This window comes from Sminthopsis crassicaudata, chromosome 5 (assembly GCF_048593235.1).
Source record: "Sminthopsis crassicaudata isolate SCR6 chromosome 5, ASM4859323v1, whole genome shotgun sequence".
In the NCBI taxonomy this organism is placed as follows: domain Eukaryota; kingdom Metazoa; phylum Chordata; class Mammalia; order Dasyuromorphia; family Dasyuridae; genus Sminthopsis; species Sminthopsis crassicaudata.
Window position 1 is genome coordinate 228,014,618 of NC_133621.1, and position 18,528 is coordinate 228,033,145.

Sequence of the window (18,528 nt, forward strand, 5' to 3'; positions counted from 1 at the left end):
CTAGGCAGTTATTCAGGATACATGGAGAGATAAGCTCTGTCAGAGAGTTTACAGTCTAGATAGAAAGACTGTATAATACCCATGAAAAATTAAATCACCAGGGTAGATAATATAACACCCTCCCAGATCTCTGTGTTTCTGATGAAGTTCCCAATCTTTATAGCTTGAATAGATTCTTTAGCTCCAGATCTCAGTTCCCTTTCTCCTTTTCTTTTTTCTCCAAACTGAATCAGAACATTTTGAGGAATAAGAGACCTCACCTTTCCCTTATCAGAAACTGTCCTAACCCTAATCACATTCTGGGTGGTTTCCAGTTTACTTGTATTCATTTCCTCTTCTTTTTGATGGTAAACTCCTTGAGAACAGGGACATAATTGGCTCTATCTAAACTTAGTGCCTGGCACTATGCTAAAGAAGTTGTTGACTTCTACTTTCCCCTCCTAACCTCCACTTCCTCCCCAAATCTCATTATCCTGCAAGAGTTGGTACTTCATATCCCTCTCTCTCTTTGTATCAGTCTCCCTAATCAAGAACACTCTCTGCTTGGAGGGCACCCGGAAGAGCTTTTCCCCAAACCTCAACTTAAGGAAGACTCCCAGGCCTGCAACCCACTCTACTTCATTTCCCACTCTACTTCACTCCTTTGGACGTCTCTGACATGTCTCTGACTGGGGACCTTTCTCTCCCTTCCCTCTTTACAAATTCCTTTTACATATTACCTCCCTTATTAGACTGTCAAGCTGGTTGAGAGCAGGGACTGTCTTTCTACTTCATATTTATATCTCAATTCCTTAGTATAGTTCTTGGCATAGTAAGTGCTCAATAAATGTTTATTGACCGAATTAGAATTTGAATAATACAAAAACTGTCATGGAGCAGCATACAGTGGAGAGTGCTATAGAAATTCAGAAAAGGGAAGACCAGTTCCAGACATTGGAATTTCAATCACTTAATCAGTAAACATTTATTAAGTGCCAGTTATGTACCAGACACTGGGGATCAAAGATAGTGTGTGCTATGGATACAAAGTCAAAGAAATAATAAAACAGTCCCTATCCTCAAGGAGCTTATATTCTATTGGGAAGAGACAATATTTGTTTAAAAAAAATATTTAAATTAATTACAGGTTAATTTTTTTTGGGGGGGAGGAGATTATAGAGAAGGAAAGGTTTCATCTATTAAAGTGTTGCTCTAACAGAATTTTGAAGGAAGCAAAAAAATGACTTAGAAAGCCAATAACTGAGGGTGTTAAGTTGTAGTGTTTTGGCACCTTCCTAGTGGTGCAGTGATAGCAGTGACTTGGTTATTATTTCTACATTGGGACAGATGTCAAGAGGCCTTGATGGCTAGGTCCTGGTGTCCAGGCTGGATGAGGATATCACTGTGTCTGGCTTAGAGCTTTAGTTGAACTTGCTCTGCTTCAAAAACCACTGGCAGTTTTGCCCCAGGGAAGCTCCCTGCCCTCACCAGCCTCAAAGCTAACTAGGCCAAGGCCACATAACTATTGATTGTCCCAGCCAAAATGCCAAGCCTGGCTCCCTGAATCCAAACCCGGTGTTCATACTACTCATTTCCCTCCCAGGCCTGTGGAGGAAAAAACCCAAACAAACAAAAAAGAAAAACCAAGCAAAAACTGTAAAGCAAATAGACAAGAACAATGATTTCTGTTAGAAAAAGAGAACAGAAGGGTCCAAAGCCTGCTCCTGTCCATACACTTCTCATAGCAGACCCTTCGCTTAATCCCACGTAGAAATTACCATTTTTTCTACCTCTGTTCTGATTTCTTTAAATCTGTGACTAATTTCTCTCCCTCAGCTCAGTAAAGATATTGGGGAGATAGAGCAAATAGAGCGTTGAAGCTAAAGTCTAGCAACAGCTTCTCTTACCAATTCATCCCATCTCCACCCATTTATAGACACACCCTACCTCCCTAGGAATCGCAATTATTTTTATGGAGGGTTGTAGTTTTCTTTCTAATCCTTGATCCCTAGAGAATTTATAGTCTTAAGCTTTGATATGATCCCTTTGATCTAGGACTTTTTTCTAGAAAAGTAATTTTCATCTATAGCTATTTTCCCCCTTTCCCTTTCTTTCTCTACTTACTCACCTTTATACATCACTGCTCTCCCTCCCATCCCCTCAAGAGGAGAGAGAGACAGAGACAGAGAGAGACAGAGTAGGAGACAAGAGGAGAAGAAAAAGAAGAAAAAAAGAGAAGAAAGAAGAGGAAGAGGAAGTCCCTAAAGGGATTTAGAGTTTTTTGGACCAGCTGAAAAAAGTGGCTAAGGTCTCTCTCTCTCTTCCTCCTTCCCTCCCTCCCTCCTTCTGTCTCTCTCTGTCTCTGTCTCTTTCCTCTTCTCCCTTTCCCTGTCCCTCTCCCCTTCCCTCCCTTTCTCCCTGTCCCTCTCATTCCTTCTTCCTCCCTGTCTCTTTCTTTTCCTCCCTCTCTTTCCCTTTCTTTCCCCTCCCTCTCCCTCCCCTCCTCCTTCCCTCCTTCCCTTTCTCTGTCTTTGTCTCTCTCCCCTCCTTCTGTCTCCCCTCCCTTCTTCCCTCCCCCCTTTCCTCCTTCCCTCTATTTTGGAGCAAGTTTAAAAACTTCCTCCATTACTTTTAGGGGTGGGGGTGGGAGAGTAAGCAGGTGTTGGTGTCAGAGACAAGGGGACAGTGGAGGGGGAGGGCAAAGGGATTGGACAAAACAGAGGCCAGGGGGAAGGCATTCTCTCTAGAGATAAGGTGGTATCAGGGCCTCAGGGACAAGGGTGATTACTATTGTTTCCACCCCTTCCCTTTAGAAAGGGTCAGAGCAAACATTTGTCCCCTTCCCAAGGGCTTTAATTCTCTTATTTTTCAAATCCAGATTGCCTAGGACTTCAAAGTCCAGACCCATTCCCACCCCCCAGCCAAAGATACATTCCTGGTCCTACAGACAGAAGATTTTGGGAAGGACTCCTAATTGTCCAGGGACCTGCAGGGTTCCCAGTTGTAGGGTGAGGGAAACCTTTCAGATGTTTCCCCTTTTTGAAGGACTGGCCCCAAGTAAAACTATGCAGCAAGATAATTTAGTCTCATCTTTCACCCCGGCCTATCTCTTCTCCCTCATTCCCAACAATTCCCATTTATCCAAAGCTATCCCAACCCCCATCAACATTGAATAGTTCCTGTCTAGTCCCATTTTCTTGATTGCTGTGAACCTCTGGTGATTGCTAATCTGAGAGACTGATCTCGAGTTGGCATATGAGTGGGTCCTTCCCATGCATTAACTGTGGTCAACAACTTAGCCCCATTTAAATAGTGACTTTATCAGTGCTTTAATTAGCAATTAAGTAAAATGTTGCTTGGAATTTTAGGTCCAGTAGATGAGAGAGTCCAGATGGGCCTCTGTGAACTTTTGAACTAGCCTCCTACTTGGTCTTACTGTCTCCATTCTTCCCCTTAAGTAATACTTTTCAAAAAATTCTTTTTATTATGAATTTAACAAACAAACATCATAATGTATGAACAACAGAAAAAAAAGCTTCAAGTTTCTATTATGTAGTTCTGTTTTTTAAAAAAAAGTTTACATTAAATCGAGCACAATCTACAAAACTGTCTTTGTGATCCTATTCTCTTTTATATATTTTTAAGGGTTTCTTTGATGTTCTTTGCTTTTCTTTTGAATCTCCAATTATCCCTTTACAAAGAGAAGTCTATTCATATAACTAATAAGTATAAATCATGAAAAACAAATACATACATTGTTACTGAAAATGTATGTCTCCTTCTGCATCCCTCATCCATCACCACTCAGCTAAGAGATAAGAAACATGCTTTTTAATATAGCCTTTAGAAGTCCTGATTGGTTATTGTACTAATTAGGATACTTAAGTTTTTCAAAGTTGTTTTCCCTTCCATGACTATGGTTATTGTATAAATTATTCTCCTGGTTCTGCCCATTTCTCCTGCTATGAATTTGTTCATGACATCTTCCCAGCTTTATATGAACTTCTTTCTTTTATCACTTCTTATGGCCTTTCTTCAACTGATGGATATCTCCTTCTTTTCCAGTTCTTTGATATACATCTTTGATGTTGCTGCGCTAAATATTTTTTTCTAATCCATTTTTTAAACAGCTGCCAATAATCTTTCTAAGTCATAGGTCTAAGCAACCATGTTACTCCCCTCCTCAAAAACTTTCTATGGCACTCTAATGCTTCCAGGGTAAAATACAAAATCATTAGTGAAACATTCAAAGACATCTGTGTTCTCATTGGTGTGGATATTTTTTTTTCCCAGTGATATACAATTTATCCATACCTGGACCTTCAGGATGACTCTTACATGTTCTTTAATAAGTTTGCCGCAAGGGGGTTCATCTAATATGGTTGGGGCTTTCTTTGATATCTTGCAGATACCAGTAGAAATAGAAGTTGTTTACTGTTCAAGACAGGTGACTAGTACATCTTTTTTGAAAACACATTTCTCTAATGATAGATAGGTAGATAAAGCATTCTTTAAGCAATTATTATACACCAAGCACTATGCAAAGCATACATCCAAGCAAGTAAAACTTAAGTCCACATTCTCAAGAAGCTTAGATTTTAGCCAGAGAAGATAAAAGCTGGAAAGAAGCCTGAGCAGTTGTAGTTTTATAGGTAATTATTCCTCCTCCCCCCAAAAAAGTATGCATGACACACTTTTCAGTCTAATCTGCATTATCAACATTTTCCCTATCACTTTCTTAAGTAATAAATCAAGTCCTGATTTGTAGCTGTTTCTGAGACATAAATGCTCAAAGTGAAAATTTAATAATCAAAAATTTCAAAATTTGCTATGAATGGGCTCTAGCATATCCCTGAGAAGGTCTGATTGGAACAAGTTAAGTCAAAGTCTCAGAGGCAGAGTCCAAGGTTCTGAATGGAAAAGATGGAGATGATAGGGTAAATGGCTTGTGTGGAAATGTTTAGGGAGTGATAAAATCTTTTGTTCTAGGTCTTGTTAGTTTATTTCTTCTATGTTAAAGCCTGTTCCCACCCACTTTGTGCTCCTTCATATTCTTTGGGTGATTTTCATGTTGAATTCTTCAAAGAATGCTTTGTTCCATAATCCACAGAATCATACAACTGCATATTGGTATTATTGAAGAAGTGACCTTTGTTTTTAGAAGAAGTTTTATTATTTCTAAGAAAGAATCTAGACCACTCTCCTCTTCCTCCTGTTTATTGTTGTGACTCTCTAATCCATTATACACTTTTCCCAAAATATGTTTTGTATAATGTGAATGTATGTATATCTTCTATGTATAAATATGTTGGATAGTGGAAAATTATATATCTTAGACAAATAGTGCAAATGGATAAGCTAATTACAGAATGTTATATATTTTTATACTAATATGTATTACTTACTAAAATATTAGGCTGTATATATATACATATATATATATATATATATATATATATATATATATATACACATATGTAAACCAGTAGACAAGCTCTATAGATTTCCCATTTAACTGCAAGACATAATATGGGTTTTTCTTATATACATGGTTAGACCAATATCTTCTTAGAAGATTTTCTTACAAAGAATACATATTCTATATATATTTTATGTGTAACTGTTTTATTTCCCCCCTCCCCATTAGTATGTAAGCTCCTTGGCAGGGAATGCTTTTGTCTTTGTATCTTTAGCTCTTAAACTCAGAGTGCTTGGCACATAGTAAGTGCCTATTAAATAGCTGGCTGACTAATAGATTTATCTTATCCAGGAGACATTTATTAATTTAATTTATTAAGTGACATTTATTAATTTATAAACATTTATTAAATGGTTATCATCTGCTACACATTGTAATGGGCTTATAAAAAAGGCAAAACATCATCCCTTTCTTGAGGTGCTCTGATGGAGGAGACAATATGTAAACAACTATGTAGAAACAAGATATATAAAGGAATAATTGGAGATAAATCATCAGAGGGAAGATCTAGCATCAAGAAAGAATGAAAAGGGCTTCTGATAGAAGATAGGAAGCCCAAGAAGCCAGCAAGAGGAGATGAGGAGGGAATGAGTACCAGGCATGAGGTTCAGCCAGTGAAAGTGTTCAGAGTGGGGAGACAGTGTCTTATGGGAAGAATACCACTGAATTAATTAAGAATAGATGAAGGAGAGTAAATTATATGAAGCTAGGAAAGGTGACATTATGAAAAACTTGAAAATCAAGCACAACGTTTTATTTCTTTTAAATTCAAGGTGATCGAGATCCACTGGCATTTATTTGTAGTGTTCTGGGAATTGATGTAACCAGGAGGCGTGATTCTCAAATAAAGGCACCATCTATATAGAATCCCTCTTCAACTTGGAATCTGCCCTGGATTTTTTTCCATGACAGTGGTAAAAACCTTTGACTAACATGCAGCAACTTATTTTATGTCTTGCCTGATATGTCCCATCAGCATACTCTAATCCTGAAAGACAAAGTAACTATAAAAAAAAGTTGGAAAATCAATTTTCCTAATTATGTTTTGTTTTTTTATTAAAAAAATTTAAAATACTTGCTCCACAAATGAAATGAAATAAGGAAAATCATGTGCAATGGCTAAATATGATATGCTTGGTCTTATTTCAAATGAAAAAGAACAACTAAGTCTGTAAGTTGAAATAAATATCTAAACCTGAAATTCTTATGTTTGGTAATAAATATTTAAAAACCATGTGGTCTGTTCTATATATTCAAGAAGTCCTAATACACCAGGGGAGTGCATCTTCCAGATTATTGGAAGATAATTTTTAAAAAGAAGTTTTCCTCTTCTAAATCAAATGGCTTCAACAACAACAACCACCACCACCACCATCAATGAGCACAAGAGGCTCTTGTATACCTTTTGGCCAATTATGTCATGGTAAAGATGTGATTTACTGTGAGATGTTGCTTCTGCAAATCTGCCTGTTGTATTTAAGGCATGTCCGTTATGAAAAATTGAATGTGATGGAATATTGTTACACCGTAAGAAATTATGAAAGGGGCTGATTCCTAGGAATATGTAAATTAATGGATGCAGAGGGAAATGATGAGAGTTTATTCAGTGATTATAACATTATAAAGGAAATCATTTGAAAGACTTATGAACTCTCATTAATAAAATGATTATCCATGACTCCAGAGGATAAAGTTGAGAGGCACAAAATAAGATATACCATTTTGGGGGACATGTCCAATATATGTATATGTTTTACATTATATACTAAGTTGTTACAAGGGAGATTTTATTTATTTCTTTATTTTGGAGGGGGAAAAAAGGAGAGAAAATGTTGTCTGGTGATATTGATACAAAAGCAAAGGACAGAAGAGAAGTAACAATGAAAGTCACAAGAGAAAGAAGATCAGAGCAGATTTTGGACTTTTACTGAATGTAACTGAAAACAACAAGACTTTGCCCACTAAAAACCCAAGCAAAACACAATGAGATTTATGGTTTCTCTTTTTCATATATGCAATTGTTCATATTTGTTGGTGTTTGGATTTTAAGAAAGAAAGAAAAAAGGGGGGAAAGCTCTTATTACTATCACTTCCTTATTTATATCTCTGTCAAGGATGCTCATGAAATATGCTTATATTATCGTTACAAAATTTTTATGTAGATGAAGAAGGTATACTAGTCAGTTATGTATTGATGTTCTCATTCACCTTAAAGTCAGAGTTTTTGGCATCCCTTTGCTATCCCAAATGTTTGCCCCTGCTGGATTGTTCTTGGGCCTTTTTCTCCTGTCCACTCTGCTCCCAAAGGTTCATGGCTTGCTGCTTCAGCATAATTTCTCTGGGTATTCTATCTCTGCTTTTCCATTAAGAGTCAATATATTTTAAAAAGTATTTCAATGAACAAAAATCCACTTTCTCTTTCTCTCACCTGCCATCCCCTTCCCATTGAAAAAATAAGAAAAAGGGACTACTAAGTGACGCAGTGCATAGAACACCAGCCTTGAATTCAGGAGAACCCGAGTTCAAATCTGATCTGACACTTAACACTTCCTAGCTGTGTGACCCTTAACTCCAGCCTCAGAAAAAAAAAAAAGAAAGAAAAGAAAAAAAGTACAAACAACAACCTAGTTACAAATGTGCATAGTCAAACATTCTCATATCAGCCATGTAAAAAAGAAGTCTCTATCTGCCCCCCACCATTCCTCACCTGTCTCTCTATTAGAAGATGGCTTGCATGAGAGAAAAAAATAATTTGAAATGAACTTCAAAAGTTTTTCAGAAATTGTGTGTTTAACACTACAGAAAATAAAAGTACTATGTGTTTCAAAAGTCTTAGTATAGACTTAAGCATTAATAGCTTCAGAAATATAAATGTTTAAAACTTACAAAAGCAATACTTGAGTGATTCGTTATTTAGTTTTTAAAAGTTTTAATATTTCTGAACTGGCCCAAAGTAAAATTAGCATAACTAGCAGAATGTTACATGATAACAATATATGTGATACAATAATATTGTGTGATGATCAATTGTGAATGACTTATTTATCTCTTCTCAGAAATATAATGATCCAATTAAATGTGGAAATGTGTTTAGAATAATTGCATGTGTTTAACCTATATTGGATTACTTGCAGTCTAAGGGAGAGGGGAGGTTGGGAGGGAGGGAGAAAAATATGGAACACTAGGTTTTACAAGGGTGAATGTTGAAAACTATCTTTACATGCATTTTGAGAAATCAAAAGTTAGTCTTAAAAAATATGATCCAAGACAATTCCAAAGAATTCATGATGAAAAATGCTTTCCAACTCCACAGAAAGAATAATAGAGTTTGAATGCAGATCAAAGCATACTATTTTTCAGTGTGTGTTTGTGTGTATGGGTGTGTGTATAAGGCATGGTTGGGGGATGGGTCTATGTTTCTATGACTAATATGGAAATGTTTTGCATGAATGCAGGAGTATAATCTGTATCAAATTGCTGGCCTTAAGGGGAGAAAGGGTGAAAGAGAATTTGGAACTAAAAATTTTTAAAAACTCCCCTGAATATTAAAAATTGTTTTTCTGTGTAATTCAAAGAAAATTAAAAGATTAAAAAGTATTCATAATTCTCATTAAAATTCAATATTACCAACATTTTGTGCTATATCACAGTTGATTTTCAAACTTTGTAAAACGTTTATCCACTGTTGCTCAGTAACTGAAAAGATCAAATTTGAAATCAAGACTTTATGATGGTCCAAAGAATGAGATTTTGTGAAAGTTTCAATGACCCTCTTTGAGGGCGTGAAGTAGGCACCTGGGCACTTGGGTTGTTTTTGCAGGTTCTCCCTGGCATCATTACCAAATAAATCTCTTCCTGAGAACTTTCTATTGGAACAAAGATTTCAAATGAAAAGGAAAAAGAAAAAAAAAAAGCAGCTTAGCAGAATTAACACATCTAACTAGTCTGACAGAATGTAAGATATTTCACACCTATAATCCCCTACCTCTGTAATGAAGGGAAGAATGTACCCTTTCTCAGCTCTTCTACAGGGTCAAATCTGGTCACTATAATTACTTCATATTCATAGTCTTAAAAATTTTTTTTTAACTCAAAATTTTATTTTATTGTTTTAAATAATTTTTTTCTCAATTACATGTAAAATAGTATACAACATTCATTTTTGTTAGACTCTATATTCCTTTTTTTTCCCCCCTGAGGCTGGGGTTAAGTGACTTGCCCAGGGTCACACAGCTAAGAGGAGTTAAGTATCTAAGGTCAGACTTGAATTCAGGTCCTCCTGAATTCAGGGCTGGTGCTCTATCCACTGCGCCACCTAGCTGCCCCTAGACTTTATATTCCAAATCTTTCTCCCTCCCTTGCTTACCTCCTCTCTCCCAAAGACAGCACACAATCTCATATGGGTTAAATATGTGCAAACCTTTTAAATATATTTTCATATTTGTCATGTTGTGCAAGAAAAATCCGACCAAAAGGGGAAAAAACATGAGAAAGAAAACAAACTTTTTTGTTTGAAGGATGTTTCAATCCATATTCAGTCTCTATAGTTCTCTTTCTGAATGCTACTGGCATTCTCCATCCCAAGTCTATTGGAATTTCTTTGAATCACTTCATTGTTGAAAAGAGTAAATTCTATCATTATTGATCATCATATAATATTATTACTGTGTATAGTGTTCTCTTGATTGTATTCACTTCACTCAGCAAGAGTTCATATAAGCCTTTCCAGGCTTTTCTGAAACTAGCCTACTCATCATTTCTCATAGAACAATAATATTCTATAAGATTTATATTCCATATATATACCATAACTTATTCAGCCATTCTCCAACTTGGGCATCCACTCAGTTTCCAGTTCCTTACCATCATAAAAAGGACTGCTACAAACATTTTTGCATATATAGATCATTTTCCCTCTTTTATTATCAAATTCTTTTTATACTTTTGTACATTTTGTATGCATTTATATTTTGTAGTTGTGTATATTGTTTGCCTGAAGCTATACTTTAGACTTCTCACATTTCTCTGAATTCTTCCTATTTGTTGTGAAATAGGAATCCATGACATGAATGTACAACAATTTTTTTAAGCCATTCCCGGATCAAAGGACATCTGCTATGAATCCCTATTAACAAACAGCTTTTAGAATTAAAATAACAACAACAATGATAACTTTTATACAGTGCTTTAAGCTTTACAAACTGCTTTAAAAATATTATCTCCTTTTATCCTCACAATAACCCTGAGACATGGGTGCAATTATTATTCTCATTTTAGAAATGAGGAATTTGACCTCGCCCAGAGTCATATAGCTAATAAGTGTCTTAAGTTAGGGCTTTCCCAGCTCCATATGTTGTGTATAATATTCCCTGAAACTAGTGTCAAACTCAAATAGAAATGGGCTTTCCAAGGGAACACACTAACATAGAAAACTACAAATTAAAATCATTTCATTTGGATTTTTGTTTATTGTGATAACCATTTTCTAATTATATTTTAATCTGGACTGGCCACTGATTTGACACAGCTGCACTGAGCCACCTAGATTTAGGAGGAACCTTAGAGATAGTTTAATATAAATCTTTTTCACTTTGTAAATGAAGAAACTGAGGTCAAGAGAGTTGAAATAATTTTTGGTAATCTTTGGTAATCAAAGTAATTCCTAATTTCTAGTTGGTTCAATTTTTGGTTTCTTATATTCTGCTGATCAAGAATTAAAAAACATAGATGGCGTTTTCAGAGAAGCAGATTTAGGTTAGACATGAAGACAAATGTGCTAATAATTGGAGTTGTCCAGAAGTGGAATGGACTGCTTAATGGGGTAATGAGGTCCCCATCTCTGCAGGTCTGTAATGGCTGTCTGACCATTTGTCAGTGAATATTTCATGGCCCTGATAAAATTTAAGTAATGCTCTTCACTGTATGTAAGATAAAGTACAAATTCTTCAACCTGGCATTTAAAGACCTTTACTCTTTTTTGGGGTGTCAAAAATTAGAAATGGAGGGGATGTCTATGAATTAGGGAATGGCTGAACAAATTGTGATATATACTTGTGATGGAATACTACTGTGCTATAAGAAATGATGAGCAGATGGAAAATCAAAGAAAAAGCATCAAAGAAACCTGGGAAGATTTGTATGAACTGATACAAAGTGAAGTGAGCAGAAGCAGGAGAACATTGTACACAGTTACAAACATATTGTGTTGATGATCAGCTGTAAATGACTCAGCTGTCCTCAGCAATACAGTGACTCAAGTCCTTTGCAAGAAGGACTTAGAAGGAAAAATGCTATCCATTCCCAGAGAAAGAACTCTGATGATGATCTGAAAGATGGAGTCTGAATGCAGATTGAAGCATACCTTTTAAAACTTTATCTTTCTTGGTTTTTTTTGTTTGTTTGTTTTTGTTTTGTTTTTTTTTTTTTTTTTTTTTTTTTTTTTTTTTTTTTTGGCAGGGAGAGGGGTATTGAAATCTGTGTTTTCTTTCGCAACATGGCTAATATGGAAATATGTTTTGCATGATTGCACATGTATTAATCTATATCAAATTTCTTTTTCTCCACCCTCCTCAAATTTTCCTAGAGTACTTTTTCTACTTCATAGCATAATTCTTTTGTGTACATATCAAAACCCCCATTTGACTATACACTCCTAAAAGATGTGTGACATTTTTCTCTTTGTCTCCCAGCTTGGTGCCTTTCAGATAGGAAGCACCCAGTACAAATTGAATGCTATACCGGGGTCTCCTGGTCAATAATAGATGGCACAGAGAACTCTTTCAATTCTGAGATACTATAATTCTGTGGCTCAATAAGTAGCCAGATCAACCTATTTTATGGAAAAGAAAACTGAAGTAACTTTTTTTTTGGTAGAAAACACAATTAAACTCAGGTCTCTTGCCTCCACAATCCAGTGTCTACAATCTGAACTAAGGAGGTGTGCATAAAATTATGGGAAGAAGACAGTTTAGGGAGTAGACAGGAAGAAGACAATATTTCAGGCATGTAATACAAGATGGGAAGGAGTAAGAGATGGAAGGGGAATATGGAAGGCTTTAACTAGGTATACTGGAATAGTGCATGGGGTTCTAGGTTGGCACAAGGGGCAGGAGATCATCTCAACTGCAGAAATTCCTTTTGTATGAAGGCTTTCCTGAATGATTGATAGAATGGTGGTCCTTATTGGAGATTTTTTCTTTTCCTTCCTCAGTTAAATATGATTCCTCTTCCAATCTTCCATCTCCGTAACTCCTTCCAATCCTTTGCTTGTATGTATGTATGGAACAAAGATTTCAAATGAAAAGGAAAAAGGAAAAAAAAAAGCAGCTTAGCAGAATTAACAATCCAACTAGTCTGACAGAATGTAAGATATTTCACACCTATAATCCCCTATTTCTGTAAAGAGGGGAAGAATGCACCCTTTCTCAGCTCTTCTACAGGGCCAAACCTGGTCACTATAATTACCCCATATCATATTCTTAAAAAAAAAAAAAAAAAAAAAAAAAAAAGTCCTGTCTGCCTTTTCTTCAGTCTACAAGTATTCATTAAAAACTTGCCTATTTTAGAGGTAGCTAGGTGGTGGAGTGACTGAGTACTGGCCCTATAGTCAGGAGAATCTGAGTTCAAATTCCACCTCAGACATCTGACACTTACTAGGGGCAAGTCACTTAACCCTGATTGCCTCGAAAGGAAAAAATAAATTGCTATATATTAGGCACTGGGAATTCAAATTTGACCAGTTCTATGGAAATACAGAATAAAACCTCTCTTTATTATCATTATTTGATTAAGTTTAATGAGTACATAAGGTCCTGATAAAGGAGTTAAGGTAAAACTAGCAAAAATTCTCAAAGAGTTAACAGACTACTGTTTTCTTCTTATTAAAGCTTTTTATTTGCAAAACATATGCATAGGTAATTTTTCCAACATTGACTCATGCATAACCTTTTATTCCAAATGTTCCCTTCCTTCCCTCCCTTCCTCACCTCCTCCCCTAGCTGGCAGATAGTCCAATACATGTTAAATATGTTGAAATACATGTTAGATCCAATATATGTATACATATTTAAAGTTATCTTGTTTTACAAGAAAAATCAGATCAAGAAGGAAGAAAAAGAAGAACTGAGAAAGAAAATAAAATGCAAGCAAATAACAACAGAGAGAGTGAGAATGCTATGTTGTGATCCACACTGCGTTCCCATGGTTCCCTTTCTGGATGTAGATGGCTTTCTTCATCACTGAACAAGTGGAATTGTCTTGAATCATCTCAGTGTTGAAGACAGCCACGACAGACTACTGTTTTCAAAAGAAAATAATCAATCAATCAACATTTATCAGTTCTCTGCTATGTGCCAGGCATTGTGTTAAGTGTTAAGGATACAAAAAGAAGTAAAAAGACAATCTCTGCTCTTTAGGAGTTTACAATCTCCTAGAGATAACATTGGAATAAATATATACAAAGTAAACTATATACAGGAAGTATTTAACAGAAGTAATTAACAGAAGGAAGGTAGTAGAAGTAGGAGGAATTTGGAAAAGAGCTTCCTGAGGAAGGTGAGATTTTAGTTGTGACTTACAGGAAACCAGGACACTCAATAGTAATATGGAATGCTCCGGGAATTTGCTTGTCATCCTGTTATGCTAATCTTTTCTGTATTATTCCAATTTTAGCATATGTGCTGTCAATTTGAGAAGAAGCCATATAGTAGAGTCTCTCTGAGTAGAACGGTCCTCTGAGGCAGAAAGCTCTGGCTTTGAGTCCTGCCTTGGGCACATAGCGAATGTACCACATTGGGAGAGTCATTCCATTTTTCATACCTTTGGTTCCAGTCCGAATTGTTTAAAAAAAAAAAAAAAAAGTGAGTTTCCTCACTGGTAGTTGCATTGTTGGAAAGAATTAACAGTTATGGAACTGAGGAAGAACTTTTATGAGGAAAAGTAGCAACTTGAGCAAATCTTGAAGGAATCTTGAAGGAAATCTAATTAGTCAATTAACAATCATTTTATTAAGTGCTTTTGGTGCACTGATCCCGAGGATACAAAGAAAATTGCTAGGTCTGGAATCAGGAAGACCTGACTTCAAATCTGGCCTTAGACACTTATTAGTTGTGTGATCCTGGGCAAGTTACTTTATCTTGTTGCTTCAGTTTCCCTAAAATGAGACTAATATTAGCCACACTTACCCTCCCAGGGTTGTTGTGAGGCTCAAATGATATAATATAAAGCACTTAATACAGTGCCTGGTGCATAGGAAGCTCTAGATAAACGTTATCCTCATCATTATGTCTGGTGTAAATAACTGGATGTACATATGATATAGAGAGAGCTGGGAGGGGATTTTAGAGGGGAGGCCTCCTGGAGCAGTTGGGATTTCATCAGATTGATTCCAAGAGGTCTGGAGGGAGAACGTGGCAGATATGGGAGATGGCTCAGATAAGGAGTTAAAGTGCCATGGAGGGACATTCCTGTCATGGGACAGAGACTATGCAAAATCCTAAACCTGGAGAATGGAATGAAAGGTTAGGGAATATCTAATGCATCTGACTGGCTGGAGAGAACAGAGTGTGTGAGTATGTCAAGAGAAGGAATGTAATAATTATGAATGCAAATTGTCAAGAGTTTTAAATGATTACCTGGACGCCTTGAGCAATGCTTCTGAGGTGTTCCAGAGCTCCCAAGGCTTTGGGGCTGAGCTTATCACGCTGTACTCCCTCCCCCACCTCACTATTTTCCAAGTTCCCCAGGGAAGAAGGTTCTCCTTTGATTCCAGAAAACAATCAGGGAAGTCTTTTTCTGTCGTCAATCATTTCATAATATTTTCCCTTTTGTTCTGATGCTCTTCTCAGACTTAGCCTGCCCAGCTCAGCCCAGCCCACAGAGACCAAGAGAGACCCTTAAAAGGAGCTATCCATCTACTTGTCTGACTTTCCCTAACTCTGCCCTCCTTTTAAGTCCATATTGGAGGATCTCCTATTTCTCCACCACCCTCTTCCCCGGGGTCTTTCATGTACTACGGTCTTTCTCCCATTCAAAACCAAATGCTGCCCTTTCTGTGGGGCTCCTTACTTCTATGGGCCTCAGCTTCCTCATCTGAAAAATGAGGGTCTCTAAGAAGTGGGTGGCTCTAAGCATCAAGTTTTGAGCCTGGAGACAGAAGACTGAGTTCAAATCCAACCTGAGACTCCGACTAGCTTACTTTCCTCAGCTGTAAAATGGGGATCACAACAACTATCTTACAGGGTTGTTAAGAGGATCAAGTGTGATACTAGCACAGAGACTGGCATATAGTACTACATAAATTATAATTCCCTTTCTCCTCTCAAGTCCCTTCTAGCTTCTAGGGTGATTTTGGCACCTAGACTTTGCCACCTCTGCCTGAATGACTTTATTGTTGTGAGCCTCAGTTTCCCCATCTGTATAATGAAGGGTTTGAATTAAATGGTCTGGAAGGTCTCTTTGGGCTCAAAATCTATGATCCTATGATGATCTTTATGATCCAGGTGACTCCAAAACTTTCATCAAGAACACATCCTCTGCTCCTACAACAGTGTTTGGAGTCAGGAAGAAGAGGGGATGGGAATAGTAGGAGAAATAGGGTGTGAGGGACACTGAAAGGAAATTTGGTTGAAGGACTGGGGAGGGGTAACTGCTTTTTGACTTTCAAGAAATTTATATTCAAGTGAGACACAATATGCAAACACATGCAAATAAATATGTTCTATTCTCCTGCTTCGCTCTGCAGACTATGAGGCTTCATTTCCTAGTTAAGGGGGCAAAGACTTGAAAGTGACCCAGGATCAGCCCTTCACTGGATTCCTCATGTTCTAATTATGTAGTTCTTCTCTCCTCCCCACTCAATCCACCATTAAGTGTGTTCTCTGTGTGTGTGTGTGTGTGTGTATGTGTGCGCGCATGGGTGCATGAGTGTGTATTTGTGAGTGTATGTGTGTTTTAGCTATGGAGAATCAAATTCAGGTGTTTGAACTCCCAAATGGGGTTTGGCAATAAGCAGGATGAGGAAACTGGATTTCCCATAGAAGCCTTCTTCCCCAATCTCATTTTCTCTTTAGAAATCTACAATTTCTGTAGATTGCAATATGGGAGAAGGGGGGAAGTGGTTAACTGTCCCTGGAGTTCCAGACTACAGCCTCTCTCTCTTTCTTCCCACCCACACAGCTGCCCTACCTGTCTGACCAGCTCCCTTTTACTTCCGGCTTCTTCTTGCCCAGACCTGGCCCAATGCCTACCCCCCTCCTCCTCTCAGTAGGGATGGAAAAAAGAGTATTCTCACTCCTCTGTTGGACTGGGTGTGGGTGTATAAAACATATTCAGCACTCTCACTTGGGAGGGACCCAGGAATTTGTGGGGCCAAGTGAATGAATTTCCAGCTTAAAGTGGTCATAACTGGATGGTTTGACTCTTTTAGAGAGGTTGAAGCAGGACTCTTTCTCGGAGGGATCTGGGTCAGGACTCCGGAAGAGAGTGGCCTTATTGTCTGGGTGCCTGGGGGAGGCGTCTATGTTGCCCAGCCAAAAAGGACCAAAGTACAAAGTGGACTAATGTTGAGAAGTCCTGAGTTCTAATCCCCATTCTGCCTTCAACAGCTGTGTGACCTTGAATTTATTTTATTCATCTGTAAAATGAATTTGATCTAGATCATTTTCTAACGGAGAATTGTCCTGGCTTCAGTCTATACTTCTGTAGTTACTTTTATGAAACTGAGCCTCACCCAGTAGTTAATGGCTTCTAGAATTCTTACCCTAAGGAATCAAACCTCTTGCCCTTCTCCACCTCAGCCCAGCCCAACCTAACCCCATTCAACCCAGCCCCGGGGAGCCAAGCCCTTTGCCATCCCCATTAGCAGGTGCCTGTCCTGCTCCAACTTGTCTAGGTGACTCACTCCTGATAATGAGCTCTGGGAGACAGGTGTAAGAAGCTTCTCCGGTCAGAACTGGGATCTGAGAAAACAGCAGGGGAGAAAGTAAGAAGCTTGGGACTCTTTGGCATTCTGCCGTGTCCTTGACTTAGTCCTGTCTCTGAGGTATGGGGATGAATCCTCGAGGAAGTATAAGTGACAAGCTCCCCACGCCTTAGAAAGAAGCTCCTGCCCTTCTTTCAGGGGTGACTCCTACCCCTGTCTCTTGCCTCAGTGCTGACTGAGCTCCCTCTCCCTCGGCCTGCCAAGTCCCCTTTGTCTCACATTCTCTGTTTAAGCCTTTCTTTAATTATCTGGGCCCCAGGAACAGAGGTAAGATCTGAGGAAAAAAGGAATTCTTTGTCTTTTTGGATCTTATCTTATCTTTCAAATAAAGGAGAAACAATGGTATCACTGATGAGGTAAGGGGTACTTGACTTCAAACAGTAGCCTAGTTCTGAAACTCTTCTACTCTGCTTTCTAGTTGGGTGACACTGGATGAGTGTGAATACCTAAATGTCTGACACAGCTGCCTGGTTTACTCCCCATTCACAACAATAGTATATTATACGGAAAAAAGCAGTGGAATTAGAAATTAATTTTACCGTTCACTACCTGTGAGAATAAGAACAAGTCATTTCCCCTCACTGTGACTCAGTTTCTTCACTTATAAAAGGAGGGGATTGGATTCAATGGCCACTAAAGTCTAATTCACATCTAATTCTATGATCCTGATTTCTTGTTCCATAAAATCCATCCTTTAACCTCAACCTATGAAAAGAAGAGGATGAAGGGAGAAGGGAGAAAGGGAAAGAAAATGAGAAATTTTCTTCCGCTTGCTGTCTTGGGGGAGAAAGGGAATAGAAGCTTTTGCAAAAGTGAATGTTGAAAACTTTCTTTGCAAGTAGTTGGAAAAATAAAATACTATTAGAAATAAAGAAAGAAAAAGAGAGAAAGGGGAGAGGGAGAGAGGGCTCCTTCCTCTTTATGCTTTCTTGATTATTTTAGAGTGAGAATGATGCTTAGAATTCTGTGGGAGACAGTATGGTATATGGACAGGATACATGACTTAAGACACTGCTTGGTCACTGGTTACTTGTGTACCCTTGGACAAATCTCTTTCACCGATCTGGAGCTTGACATGGCTTCTAGGGTC

General features: G+C 37.7%; 1 pseudogene; it reads right to left on the reverse strand.

The window, feature by feature from the left end:
- Window positions 1-14,054: 14,054 nt before the first annotated feature.
- On the reverse strand, window positions 14,055-14,152 carry LOC141545314 (U6 spliceosomal RNA; annotated as a pseudogene).
- Between the last annotated feature and the right edge of the window lie 4,376 nt (window positions 14,153-18,528).